At 40.2% G+C, this 14,479-nt stretch overlaps 1 long non-coding RNA gene across 3 annotated transcripts in view; it reads left to right on the top strand.

The window, feature by feature from the left end:
* The first annotated feature begins 2,096 nt into the window (after positions 1 to 2,096).
* The window catches only part of LOC109280705 (uncharacterized), a 58,011-nt gene continuing 45,628 nt past the window's right edge, over positions 2,097 to 14,479 (top strand). Inside the window, exons 1-2 of one of the 3 annotated variants that reach the window (XR_009455548.1) lie at positions 2,097 to 4,471; positions 11,362 to 11,440. This is a non-coding gene — a long non-coding RNA (uncharacterized LOC109280705). The remainder of the gene's footprint in view (positions 4,472 to 11,361; positions 11,441 to 14,479) is intronic. The other 2 variants (XR_009455547.1, XR_009455549.1) reach the window with 2 other exon arrangements.

The following is a 14,479-nucleotide window of genomic DNA, read 5'->3' on the forward strand; positions in this document are numbered from 1 at the left end:
GATTCTCTCCTTAGTGTTGCTGAAGACTACCTGTACAATGTTGGGGAAGTCTCTTCACTTTTTCCACCTGTAAAATATAGAGAATGTTGCTTCCCAAATGCATGTGCGGCACTATCATTAATTCAGCGAAAGTAAAATCCACCTGTGTGAAAAAAGGCAAAACAAGACCTTTGTATCTACTTGAAATTCCATCTAACAGTTATGAGAGGTCCATTGATAATTTATTGCTGTTCCAGCATGGGTATATTAGTAAGACACAGTTTTCCCAAAACAATTTGGTGGAGAATACATGTCTACCATAACAGCTTTGGTGTTGAGACCATGTTCCATCAAATTAGGTAGCTAGTGATGGTTGGTGGTCCAGCCTGTTGTTATAGAGAAGCTACTGCTACCAAGCCCTAGTTCTTGGAAATTACTGGGTAGTAATTGTCTATTGTTGTCCTCTCTAATATCCAAATAATTAAAATGTTGCTACTGCAGCAGTTGCTGTTCATCATCCCTTCTGAGGAATGTCTATCATTCTCTTTAAGTCAAAGGATGAATACCCATACTGGTATAATTAGGGTAAAGATGGACTGAACTTCTCCTACCCATTACTGTCTCTGCACAGGAAGGGAAATATTGGTATAAAAAGGACCCCCTCCATTGTCATTTTTGGCCATTCGAGAACATTTACTCTCTTTGAAATACGGGTGTACGCTGAGCCCGATCCTCACCTACAGAGTAAATGAAGGGTAAATCCATTGATGTCTGTCAATGCCACTGTAGTATCATAAAACTGGCACAAGTTAGAGGATCATCAGCCCTAATGCATAGAGATTCTTTCATCTCCTCTGTGTGTTCCCTAATTTGTCATTACTAGAGTAGTCGCTATAACTATTCTGCTGGAAATATAAAAGAGAGGCTTGCATGGCCCATAAACTCAATGAACCATTAAATAGGTGACAATAATCTTGATAAAAGTTTGGAATATTTAATTAGCACAAAAATGCACTTAGTGCATGAGCTCAATTGCTACCACGAGTACTCCTCCAAATAATAGCCAAAGATTTTATCTGTCCATGAAATGCCTTAGAAGACACTTCAGTAAAGAAACTGACAATATTTCATATATTAATTGAAGGTCAGACATATCTCTAAGTGTCCAGTCATAAATGTTTCCAAGGGAATTTAACCTGGGTCTCCAGGAGTCCCAAAGGTGACTTCTGTGCAGAAGGTTAAAGAATACTTCATATGCTTCTCATACAGAGTTGGAGCCATTAAGAATATAACTGCCAAAGGACACAGATGGGCTACTGCAATGTGCAGAAAGTTCAGGTGAGGCTGGACCAATAGGCAAGTGTGACTTGCAAAGTGTCTTGTGTTAGGTGCTGGTAGCACTCTCTCTTCCTTTGAATAAAAAAAAAGAAGTCAGAAGTCTACCTGAACCCAATAGCTTGCTTTGGACTCTCATATAGTTATGGCTGTCAGAAATTATGTAGACCTGGAACTCAAAATATGGATTCAGTTCCACCAAATCACAGAAGTTTCCAAAAATATCTGAGGACAGGATAACAGCAACTCTCCATTTCATGGACTTCACCTTAACTTCAAGTTCTCTACATTAAAGAAATTATTTGCTGCATCTAATTTTCAGGAGCAAAGGGCAGTGAGCTTTCTGCTTTTTGGTCATGTGGTGTTGCCTTGATCATTGGTTTTGACTGGGAGTCATTTCTTCTTAACTGAGTAACAAACACATAGGCTCCTCAGCCCTTCAGTTTTTTTTTCTACTGGGACTTCATTAGGAAGTTCAGAGATAATTTAGCTAGAAGTTCAGAGATAATTTAGCTAGAAACCTTTGAGTTAATGCTGTAAGCACACAACTGCATAGATACTTGGTTCTTTAAAAAGTGAATTTTGCAAAACTGAAATATTCCGTTCGGTGAAATAAAAATTAAAAAATTGATGACTGCAAACAACTTAAACTTCTATTAAAGTTCAAAAGCCACAACATGTCTAGTCATCTTAGACCACTGTTAGAGCACCTACATAAAGAGAACAAGAACTGATCATAAAGACTCTTTAGTTTAGCAAAGAAAGGGTAGCTAGACAGGCTCTGAATAGAAATATGCATTTTTAGCATGGAGCATAATTACCATTGCACCAATTTTTACCAAGGGATGTGGTATCTATAGCTAGATATGGCCAAATGTGAAGATTAATATAGCTTCAGGTTAAAGTGAGCTAGTAAACTTGAAGCCAGAATTAATTCAGGAAAATCATGTGTGTTGTGTTATACCATAGTAAATAATCACAATGGTCCCTGTAGTCTTTAAATCTAGACTACAAAGTGAAGTTTCTGCTTCCCCACCTGGAAGTAGAAACATGACAGTTAATACATATTGCTCCTTGTTCAAGCACATCTCTACTAACAGAAGATATTTTTTGTGCTTGTCCAAATACTTTCTTCACCATACTACTGACTTTCATACCACAATTCCTTCATCTTTCTGCCAAGGTTTCCAGGACAGTCTTGCAGACCACAGAGACTGAAATATTTTGGATGCAGGTCAAGCAAACATCCTGAGATTTATGTTATCTGTATCAAAACAAACTTCTGAACCTTTGGAGGATCTTCTATGTCAAAAGGCAATGTAACATTGCGAGTGTAACGATCTGTCTGCAGCCCCTTGTAGACAATGGGAAGTCTGGAAGAGCAAGGCTATTTCCAACACAAAATATATTCTGAAAACAAGTTCATTATTGCTGATCATGCTTAACTGATGATTTGTGTGATTTCCATCCCTCTCCCCACACCCCTCCCCCTGCGCCTTCCATGGGTATCCTTGTATAGCATTTTTTACCTTTTCCTTATATATGAATATCATTATATTTGGAAATATCTGAATCATCATTCTTCATGGCATGCATGAATATGCAGGTTTGGACAGACTTTTCCCTCTTTGCCACAGTGTTGCACAAATGGAGGAATTATGGATTGCAATTCCTGCGACCAAGGTGGGATAATTTGCTCTTCATCTGTTCTCTCACATGCTAATTATTTCTATTGGCAGGACAATACTAAAATGGCCAATGGTCTAGTCTGATATGGCAGATCCATCAGTACATCCCTGGTGTGGCAACTGAGTAGTATAATGATTTTGGCTTTGCAGGTGTTACCTTTTGCAGTATTGGGATCTCAAAAAGCAAAATTGTCTGTCTGTCTTGATATATTGGTAGGTAGAGTGATGGCTTGCAACCCCTAGGTATTTACACCTGTGGACTTGACAGTGTGGGTGTTGACTAAACATATTTATTAGGCAAGTCAAATCCAAGTAAAGCTAAATATTCTGTTTTTTAAGAGAGACTGTTGTAGGTAAAAGGAAACTTTTCAGTGGTCTGTGGCAGTAAAAGATCAGTAAAATGATGAATGTGCATTTGTATTTATCCAAATAAATAGGAGCTTACAGACACTTTTAGAGAGTTAAATAGTTCAGATACTCAAATGAATGGATAAGCAAATAAGTATTAACCAGATCAGTCGGTACCTTTTCCTAAAGATTTTAATACCTTGTAATTTAGGTAAGTCTTTTGCAACCAGCGTCTTTCAGGGTCATGGAGATTCCAAGGATCAACGCTATAGAGAAGAAGACCTGGGATGAACGGAGAAATGCAGACAGGATCTTGAGGCTGTGTGATTGGTCATGAGAACAATAAAGAAGAGCTGTCACCCTTGAATTTCCAAAGTAGGCACCCCAGCTGTAGAGGCCTATACCGATCAGTAACCACTCCCATTGCAGTCACACCATTCAACTTAAAAGGAAGCAAATTTGGGGCCCTAGTGGGAAAGCTGTGACTGTGCTTGCAGTTTTATAATGGCTGAAATACCCTGTCTTGCCTGCCCTGCCTACTTTGCCTGCCTTACCAGAAAGATTTCACCTCTGGTCTTGAAGGTGAATGCAGGAAGGAAGCATTCCATGTTGCAGTGCAGGCTGGCTTTTATTTTGAAGGGTGTTTTAAAAAAAAGAATGTAACTTATGTGGAGAGTGTTGTGTTTAAAAAAAAAAAAAAGTTCAAAAAATACCACGCATGATTGATCTCAAGTCTGCTTGCCGATCCAAAGACAACACAGCACAGCAGTCAAATATACATTTTATGGGCTTTTGTCTGTTTTGCAATAACACTGGAAAGCATTCTTTAATTAAAATTTAAAACCGTAACTGATTAATTTTCTGTGTAAACAATCCCTGTAAACATGGAATGTCAGCATTTTAAGGGCACACTGGTATAAATTTTGCTTCCTCTCTCAGATGCTCTGGGGGAAGATGGCAAGAAAAGATGAGAAAAAAATAAAGTCCAGGAAAAGAACTGGAAGAGGGGAAAAGTTCAAGGCCCTGGTGTTCTGTACTGCAAGCACACCAGCTGCAGGATCTCGCCTCCTGCCCATTTCTCTATGGAAGAATGCTGGCATAAGCTCTCTGCTCTTGCTCTGGTAGGATTTATTTTCCCTCTGTGGCTGAAGGGCAATGTGGGACTGCTTGAAAAAACACCCAGTCCTGACCCAATGTGATGCAAGCCATCTTGGGTCAGGCACTAGGAGACATGGGTCTTAACAACTTTTCTATAAAAGCTTTATGGTTTTTAGGAGCAACAGCAATAAAATAGTGAGCAACTAAAAAAGAAAAGATGATAAGAAAAGATGCTTCTCTTTCTCTTTCTTTTTGTGTGCTTATGTCGGGGGTGGGCAAAATGTGGCTTGTGGGCCAGATGCGGCCCTCCAGGCCATTCTATCTGACCCGCAGGGCCTGTAAAAAATTTGGAAAATTAATATTTATCTGCCCCTGGCTGCCTGTCATGCAGCCCTCGATGGCTTGCCAAAACTCAGTAAGTGGCCCTCCACACAAAATAATTGCCTGCCCCTGGCTTATGTGGACATTTCTGTAGAACCTGTTGCAGGAGGGTCCCAAAGGGCTTTAAAACTTACAATACAGTAAGGTCCAGACTCCGAAAGGGATCCTTTCTGTGGGTGTTAGATGCTGAAATATCTGTAAGGATTTTGATTTAAGACACCTATAAGACTATAAGGTTAGCTCATAGTCTTTTCCCTTCTCTGTGCAAGCCAGTATTGGCATCCCATGAGCTGATGAGGAATTTAGCCACGCAACTTCCAGTATAGAGCGTTGAAATTGTACAGTCTCAGCCACCACAATTGTTCTTGCCAATATGAGAACTTACTAGGCCTGTGCAAATAGGAAAGTATTTGATTCAGATTCAGATTCAACTGATTCGGAGGGCAGTGATTCGAATCACCGAATCTGGTGTGGAACCACTGGTATGGATGATTTGCAGAATTCAGCAACAATAATAACCATCATTACTATTATTATAATGATGATCATCTCATCTCAGGAATTCCAAGTGCTTCATGGGCAGCTGATTACGCCTCCTAACACAAAGTGCAGATATTATAAAACCCATTTCACACACATGGTAAATTGAGACAGAAAAATGCTAAGTGACTTCTCCCAAACCAGCCAGAATTAGGGTGACAATTATGAAACCAGACTGTGTTGATTACCAGTTCTCTGACATAACCAAAGGCCACCCTAGTATTACAAGGGCTAGATACGATAAATATGCAATACTTGACGGGACCACCAATGGCCTTTTGTTAAGATGCTGCCTGCCTAATCCTTTCTCTTCCACACATGTGCCTTTTTGATTTTCATGATGTTAAACAAGGTCCTCCCAGCAATAAATCCGCACGTCCTCAGCACCCGTCTCATCAGGCCTGCACCTGGGAACTGAGCCTGAGCTCAAACAAGGGACAATCAGTGCACTAAAAGTCCCGTCTTTCTCAAGCCAAGAGCTCCTGTGCCTTCCTAAAGGTCCCTTTGTTCATTCCTGAAAAGAGCAAAGTGCCACAGAAGCGATATGTCAGTTGGCGATATCAAATGCATATCGTAGAGGTGACCCGTTGGAAAGCAGTCTACAGAACCGGGGACACACAAGGAAGTCTCAGAGTATTACATAGGACATTTATCTTCCAGTGAAAACACTAAAGAGTTGTCAGGCAGAAGAAGATCACCAGCAGAGGGTGGAAAGCCTTAGAAATCCCAAGGCAGAAAGGGTAGAAATATCCAAGAGCTGGCACTTCCAGAGTGAAAGAGATTTACTGTAGCTCTTGCAAAGACTATTTGTTAAGGAGGAGAAGATTAAACAGGAGACCCTATTCAGAGCTAGTGGTCACTTAGAAGATCTTGGAAGCATTCCTGGGCAAGAACATAGCCAGCCAAGGCTCAAGCTGAGCTTCGCACAGCCTGCCCTGCTCCACACAAAAGCACCAGGAGCTGTTCCCATCCCATATTCAATTCGGCATAAGTACTCTTTTAAATGCCAGTGAAAGGGAATATCAGGCAGGCACAAAAAAGGACAATTACATTATAGTTTTGAACTAAAAAGCCAATCTTTCTGCATTGAAATGAAACCTGAAAGGCACAAGCAAGGGGGTAAGGGGAAGAAAGACGTGGGGGGGATAGAGAAACTGAGCTGAGAAAAAGACTTCAGAAGCTCCAGCATTTGCTCAAGAGCCCTTATGTCTCTGAATGGTGCTATTTCTCTCATGCTAGAGAGCCACTAAGTTGTTTTTTTTCTCCATCCCCCCCTCCCTTTCCTTTGGCAACGCGAACAAGATCATAAACGTCAGATGTAGTCTTGTCGCTTTAATGGTCTCATGGCTATGAATAAAAATGGCGCGGTAACAGATTTGTTAATTGACTTTATGTGCAACTGGCATACATTAGGCAGCTCCTTTAACACCGCTCGCAAAGCTGGATGCATTGCTTTTCTCTCCCATCACCGTCGAATTAAACTTTTAACAGTTGAGAGACCAGAGGGTTAAGCCTAGAAGGCTGGAGTGATATTTTCGCCGCCTTTGATGACACACTAAAATACAGAATGTCTCATTTTGCAGCAGAACATTGAGTCTGCGAAGCCGATGTACATGTGGTTACTATTTGCAGAATTTGGCATTTTCTATGAATAGCATAAAACAGGCAGCGGATCAGCTGTCATGTTTTGACAGGGTTGTCCTTTTTTCCGAATGCCATTCTTTTTTTCTTTCCTTTTTTCCCCTTTGAGCAGAAAACCCACTCTTTCTTTTTTTTTTTTCTCAAGCAAACTACAGTTGGAGGAATATTATATTCAAGGGCCAATCTGTGGTCATCAGTTCATACACAGGGCATAAGAAGCCTTCTCTTCTAAGGGCTTATGACCCTAATGGGTGAAAATAAAAAAGTGTTAAAGTTAGTGGACAGGTGCTACTACAAGGGATTTTACCACTGGGGTTAGTTCTTTGAGGCAAGAATGGCTTTTTACAAGATACGATGGTCTGCCAGATATCAGATTAAGCATCCCATTTACTTAAACACATGTTCTCAAAATAATGAGGTATTTTAACCCACAAGTCTGTGTTCCTTTAACCTACGTTCTACAGAGAAAAAATCTTAGCTTGTTTCTTGGGTTGAAATACATTTCTTCAATTTAAAGCCCTTTGCATAAGTCACAAAAGACCGCATTATGATGGCTGCCTTTCTAATCCAGATGCCCAGGATGCTAAAAATGTGGCATTTTATTTCTCAGGACCATCTTTAAAATTCCCAACCCTCACTATAAGGCCATAATGCTGAAGCTTCTGCTGCTTCCTGTTGTTAGAAAGGAAGCAGGATGGAAATCTGATTTCAGTCCATAGAAAGCTAGTGGCCAACTGCATTGTGCAGGCTGTGGGGAATGAACTTTTCATTGTGACATCTATGAGTATTGCACACACACACACATGCATGCACGCACACATGTACACACACACACACACACACACACACACACACACTTCATCTGCATGGTACAGTGGTCAGAATTTGCCCAAAAGAGCCAAAAACCTACCAGAGGTGTTTCCTGTTTTAAGAAATGAATAAAACCCGGCATCTCAACTGGTTTTGCACAGTATCTGATGATACATTCTGATTTTTTTTAAGTGTGCGTATATGTGTGTGTACATACACACTGCTACACATGTTTGTGCGTGTGTTGATTCATGTGTGTATGCTTATTTTTATATAGACACCCATGGAGCAGCGGTAGCCATGTGAAAGTTTTGGAAAAAGTTAGGGCATCTGATAACTTCCAGTGCCTCACCAAAGCCCTAACTACTAAGCTGTCTTCCTAGGTTGAATTTGGTGATTCCAAAACGCTGAACACCTTCAAAGTGTTTTCATTTTAAAAAACATAACTGCCGCAGTAACCTTTTCTTTTTGTCTCTCCCCAACATTGCAATGGTCCTGATCAAAGTGATGCTGGTATGAGATAAAGGGTAGGCAATGTTCGGTTCTGGACTAGTGACACTCATTTATGAACATTCAGGACTAGAAATGGAGGCCAAATTCTATCCTCAGAACAGCTGATGTAACCCAATATAGCCCCATGGATTTAATGGCTTTCCAAGTGGACGGACGGACTATATGGACGAACAGACGTTTGTTCACCAGAGCGCCCCAAGGGATGACAAGGTTGAATGGTTACAAACTCTTGCAAAACTGTTTCAGGCTGGACATAAGGAAGAATTTCTTTACTGTCTGAGCCCCCAAGGTCTAGAATAGCCTTCCATTGGAGGTGGTCCAAGCACCTACATTGAACACCTTCAAGAGTAAATTGGATGCTTATCTTGCTGGGATCCTATGACGCCAGCTGACTTCCTGCCATTCGGGCAGGGGGCTAAACTCGATGATCTTCCGAGGTCCCTTTCAGCCCTAATGTCTATGAAATCTATGAAATATTAATGGCTGATACATTTTCTAGTTAGGTCTAAAGGTTTGGGTTTTTTTCCTCTCTTCAATTCAACCTTAGTGGAATTATTTGGCTTTGAGAAAAGTAGGACGGGAAATTACTTAAAAAAAATATTTTTGCCAGTGATGCAAGGTTAATTTAACATCTCTATTATTAGAACATGTTCACGGGATAATGACTGAAGGTGGACAGAGTCAGAACACCAGTTTTGCATCAAGTCTGAAAGATAAGTAGCACCTCCGATACGTTGTCCCAGAGAAACCCAGTGGATAAAAAAAATAAAATAAAACTCTGAGCTCTCTGTAGTCAAGGTATAGTCAACAGATCCTTATACAATAGGTCCTTCAGATTTGGTTATGCTAGGAGGTTTTGCAGTAAAGTGAATAAATAGAATAGAGAAGGAAGACAAGAAGTAAAAAACCCAAACCAACTGACCCGTCATGTCTTTAATCTGTAAGCACCCTGTCTCATATGTTCTTCTTCCCCTCGTGGGCTCTTTCTTCACCTTGACAAACTACACAAGTTGGCATGGTTTACCCTAGTACCAGCCTATTACTAGTTTGGAGTGCTACAAAGCTGGCTGGGGACCTTGGCATCATTTCCCACCCTAGAGGCTTAGCAAAACTAGGCATGTCAATACTTCTCTGTTTGTTATTATTGTTATTATTAATAATGTTATTTAAAAATCAGCAGGCTTGCAAGGATGAACTCTTCCATCACTCAGAAATAATGGGGAAATTACCCAACCTGATTTGACAGTTAATTATCACATCACCTCTCTTCATGGATCAAATGATTAATGTCTAGTAATCAATGGGTTTACTAGACTCTTTTGCTCTGAATGTTGCTCTTCAGTTCCAGGCCCTCTCTCATAAACTTCTGTTAATAGCTTCTTGCAGTGGTTGCAAGGAACAAAATGTTTTAATGCCGTGATGGACGTTGTCTTTGGAAATGAAATAATTTTCTCTACAGCAGGGCTGAAATAAAGGATCCTGGTATCCTTTATTCTTTAAAAAAATTGCTTGAAATATTTAAAATAAGAAAGAGTGAAGGGGTTTTGTTTTGTTTTTTTTTAAAGGTATTTTCTCCAACCCACCTTTTCAGCCCAACAAGTTTAGATTTTTTTTTTTAATTTGCAGGATAGTTCGTGTTCATAAAAGCATATTTCATTCGAGAGTTAAAAGGTCAGTTACAGGCTGATCATGGAAGCTTTTAAACTCTCTTACTGACCTGGAGTTAGTGGATTCATGCAACTTTCCAGCATACCCAGTACACCATAAAATAAGTGTTTTACGCTACACTAGTATTGCTGGCAATGCATAAAATAAATGTACTGTATGTTGAAATGCCATGACTTGAGTTTAAAATACTAACTGAAGATTATATATAGAAATATAACTCTCCTTGTACAGTGCCTAGCACAGTGGGACCCCCAGTCTCCGTTGGCCTTTAGGCATTACCATAATAACTATGATTAATAATACTAGGTACATAATGTGGGTGTGTATACATTTACTACAATTACCATAAACTCAGCTATCATCATTATGTGATTCATCTTTTCATAACAATTAAGCTCTACAACCCTTCTCAACTCATTTGAGGATGAGCAGAACTTTTTTTTTCCTTTATCACCCAAGACTGAATCCTTCAAATCTCAGTTAATACTTCTGTTCAGTGGCTGGACATGAATTTTTCCGGAGAGCATGCAGTTTTTATTTTGAATAATTAATAGCCTCTGAATCTAAGCTGCCAATCCAGGGCTTGTATATTTAGGAATATGCACCGGTGTCACTTTTTTGGACTTGCAAAATGAGTTGCTGATGAGGCCTCTAGCCATCTGATTTACATTGCAGATGGATGGTGGTAAAAGTGCCCCGTATTTTATCCACCATTTGACTGGATACACAGAAGTATCCAAGTACACATTTTTATACAATTGTGCCCATGAAGGTGGCACCTCCATAGCATAACAGTGTGTATGCAGTTTCTGAATGAAACACAAAATGGGATGCAAATTCTCCTTAAACCCTCCCTGCCCCTATTCCACACAAACCCAATAGAAATAGCCAAAAATCCAGTTACAAATGACCAGAAAACCCAACCCTTCCTCTCCCACTTCTGCAAGCTTGCAGTAGAGGTTTAATTCCAATAGGCAGATAATACCCAGATTGTGAACAGTAGTTGTTCAAATAGTTGCAGGGGAGCCCTGACCCATCACACCTTGTGAGGCTCTTTACTGGTTGAAGGAAGCTGATACTGGGCCAAAGGGAGCTACCTGTGTCTGAAAGCTGAGTAGCCTTTGGACTATAATAACACTAATTCAGGATGCACTGATTCTCCAGAGTCTTATGAAAAAATCAGGTGAATGTGCAGCCAGTCTGCATGCCTATTCTGTATGTATACCACGAGGAGAAATGAATGTGTGAGTAGCAGGTATTTCAGCTATCATCTCTGAAACCACCCAACCCTAGAAAATTATATGGTTTTTCTTCTCTCTTTTCCCTTAGTTTTTTTTTTCTTTTTTTCTTTTTCTTTCAGGCCTTCTGAAAAGTCTGCTTTACAGCTGAACACCACTGCAACCAAAACCCAGCCTTACAGCTGAAGCATTCTCCAGGCAGTAAGTGTTTTGTTTAAAGAAGTCAATGGTTGTTTATACTGTATGACCTGCTGCTAGCTCTACATTCATTTTGATTTTTGGTGCAATAACACAAACCAATACTGCCCTGAATGAACGCACTAATTAAACTGGACACCGTTCATCAAAGGCATCCCTGTTACGACTGCAGCACATTTGCACCAGGGATAAACCCAGCCCTATGTTCATGACTCATGTATGAACGCAAGCAGAGCAAGTTGGACACATTTTATATCAAAATCTTTCCTAAAGCTGACTTTTCAATCTCCTCAAGCTCTGCTTACATCCTAAATCATAAGGGTTTGTCTTTTGCAAATGTATTTTCCCTTTTGAAGCTGGGTGTATATTTCCAAATTGGGTTAAACCCTGAGCTCCTTACTCTACCATATTGTGCCTTCTCTCTCCAAACTCTCCATTGATTTCCCACCTAAGCAAGGACCTCAGGGATTCACTTTGTATGATTTATTAAAATTAAAGAAAAAAACAATCCTGCATGCTTGACGGGAAGCAGAAGTTTCCTTGTCCTACGTTTCACAACTTAGCAACCAGATCTGGATTTTCTCCTCTATGTGCATCTGACTGGCAAATGCCTTTTACCAGGAGCCACATGGAGAGGAGCATGGAGAAGGGAATTGCTTTCATATATGAATCTCCACATATTTAATATATGACTATTCATATCTATGACTGTTCATATAATTGCTTTCATATATGACTCTCCTCCAGTCTAGACACCCTCCAGCCCTGCACTGATCTTCCTGGAGTAGTTTTGATATTATCCTTATCCTCCACTTGGTTTCTGCTTGCTGCTGCCCTTTGATATATGCAGAGAGATATCTCTCTCCCATCTCCAACTAAAGGGGCCTCCCAATTTTTTTTTTTTTTTTTTTTTTTTTTTTTGCCTGTCTTCATTGTGGGTCCAGCTGGAAAAGAAGTAGGAAAAGGTACTGAAGTGGGGGGTGAAAAGGAGTGAGAGGAAGAGTGGGGGGGCTGTGTCCTCCAGGGAGGCAGTTCCTGCCAGGGAGATTACAATGGTTGTCATTCGAATGATCAAAAAGGAGGGAAGCGCAGTGGAAAGGATGAGGTTCCACAGCTGTGAAGAGCTGTGAATAACAACACCACACACATGCACACAAACCCCCAAACAGCCCAGAAAAGTCCCTGAACAAATTGGCATAAACACGTTTCCTATAACCAGAGCGCTAGTGTTACAGGATGGCCTCTGCGGCCGGCAAAAAAAAAAGGGCAAAGGGTTTTGCCAATTTTTTTTATTATTTTACTTTTTTGCTTCTGCATGGTAATTATTTTTTAACAACAGAATATTTGGGAAAGGAGCAAGTATTGCTGCAAAAGGAAAAAAAAAAAAGTGTTTATGAATAATGGAACATTTCAAATCCATCTGGTTTCCGAGACATTTTTTAGTTTCTTGCTACAGCCAATTATATAGCATGCTTGAGTGATAACTGGTTTTATCCTCAGGCTCATTCTGCTCACTAATTTCTACACTGATAGTTGCTACCAACCTCTGAGGTTAGTAGCCATATGGTAGTCCAATATGGCACTTAATACTACACTTGTTATACAGTAGGCAGTATTCCGGCAATCATAAATCCACATTGTAGTAGGCATTGTAAAAAAGCTGTGAGTCCGTCTCCGAATGTTGGCAGTGATGGCTATTTTTAATTTAATTTCAAGGACATTATAGAATCATTTGCAACTCTTTTTATTTTCCCTCCCCTGTTTTATTGCTGATGAAAATCAAATTGCTGGCACCCATCCTTCCTGTAAATGGCAAAGGCAGTGGAGAGCGATAGTTCTTTTCATAGCAGAGCTTCTCCTGATACTGGCGCTTTTGTCAAGCAGATCCTCTCCAGTAGGAATTTGAACGTCTCTCTTAAATTGAGCTCTGTGCTGTTAAACAAATGCTGGCCACTTGAAATATCTAAGTGGCATTTTGTGGGCTATCCATCCTTTAAAGCTGCAAGCAGACTTTGCATTCATTTGAGCATTTCATCAGACGGCCTCATGCACGAAGCCTCAACATCTCTGCAAAGTGAGGTTGATCACTGGTCTCCCCACTGTGTTATCACTGACAAAACATCGGTGGCACATCCAAGGCATTGCCTGGGGTTATACAGTGAGCCAGTTGCAGAACTGGGAGGAGAATATAGGTTTCCCACATTACCCCAATCAGGAAGACAAACATTTTCATGGAGAAAAGTAAATATTCAGATGCTGATTTGTAGGGAGTTGCATAAAAAAAACCCCCAAACCCAAACCCATTTTTTAAATCAGTATTCTTATTTCTGTACCATATTCCCCATGAGGCTGAAAAATCTGCTGCACGAGAGCATATGCTTCTTCAAAATCCATTTCAAATGTAACTTTTTTTTTTTTTTAAGATTTTTACCTCCCTCAGTGCTTTCTTTCTAAGGACAGCTACCAGAGTGGCTGCTGTTTTGCCTGTTTGTTTAATGATCATTAAGATCTAGCTACCTTAAGAGAGCTCTTCCAATAAATATATACATTATTTAACATAGCAGTTCGTCTGGCATAAGGACTTGATTTTTAATTTGTACCTTTGTGAGAAAAAAACACATCAACAGATCTCTCTCGTGTTTATGTTTCTGATTTGGTTCCCAGTTTACATTTTTAGAGAGATGTGACTTCACTGCGGCGCTTAGAAATCTGCCTCGTTGAACTGTCTGCTGAGAGGCAGGTCTCCTAATTCAAACATGTCAGAAAATGAAATAAGCCTGTCTCTCTAAAGTTTTTATTTATGGAGGAGTGTGAAGTAGTGTGCTGTGAATAGAGAGCTATTCAACCTGAAGAGAAAGGAGGCTAGAGGGCTTCCTTTCTGCTATGTGCCTTACCTCTCACAAAGAAGTTGCCTGAGGAATTAAGGAGTTTGTTGGTCCTAGTCCATTTGGCCCAATCATCAGGCTTTGAAAGAGAGAATTAACGGTGCCCAGTTCCAAAGGTGAAGTCTGAATGCACTGAGGAAGGAATATGGAGAAGCCT

This window comes from Alligator mississippiensis, chromosome 11 (assembly GCF_030867095.1).
Source record: "Alligator mississippiensis isolate rAllMis1 chromosome 11, rAllMis1, whole genome shotgun sequence".
NCBI lineage: Eukaryota > Metazoa > Chordata > Crocodylia > Alligatoridae > Alligator > Alligator mississippiensis.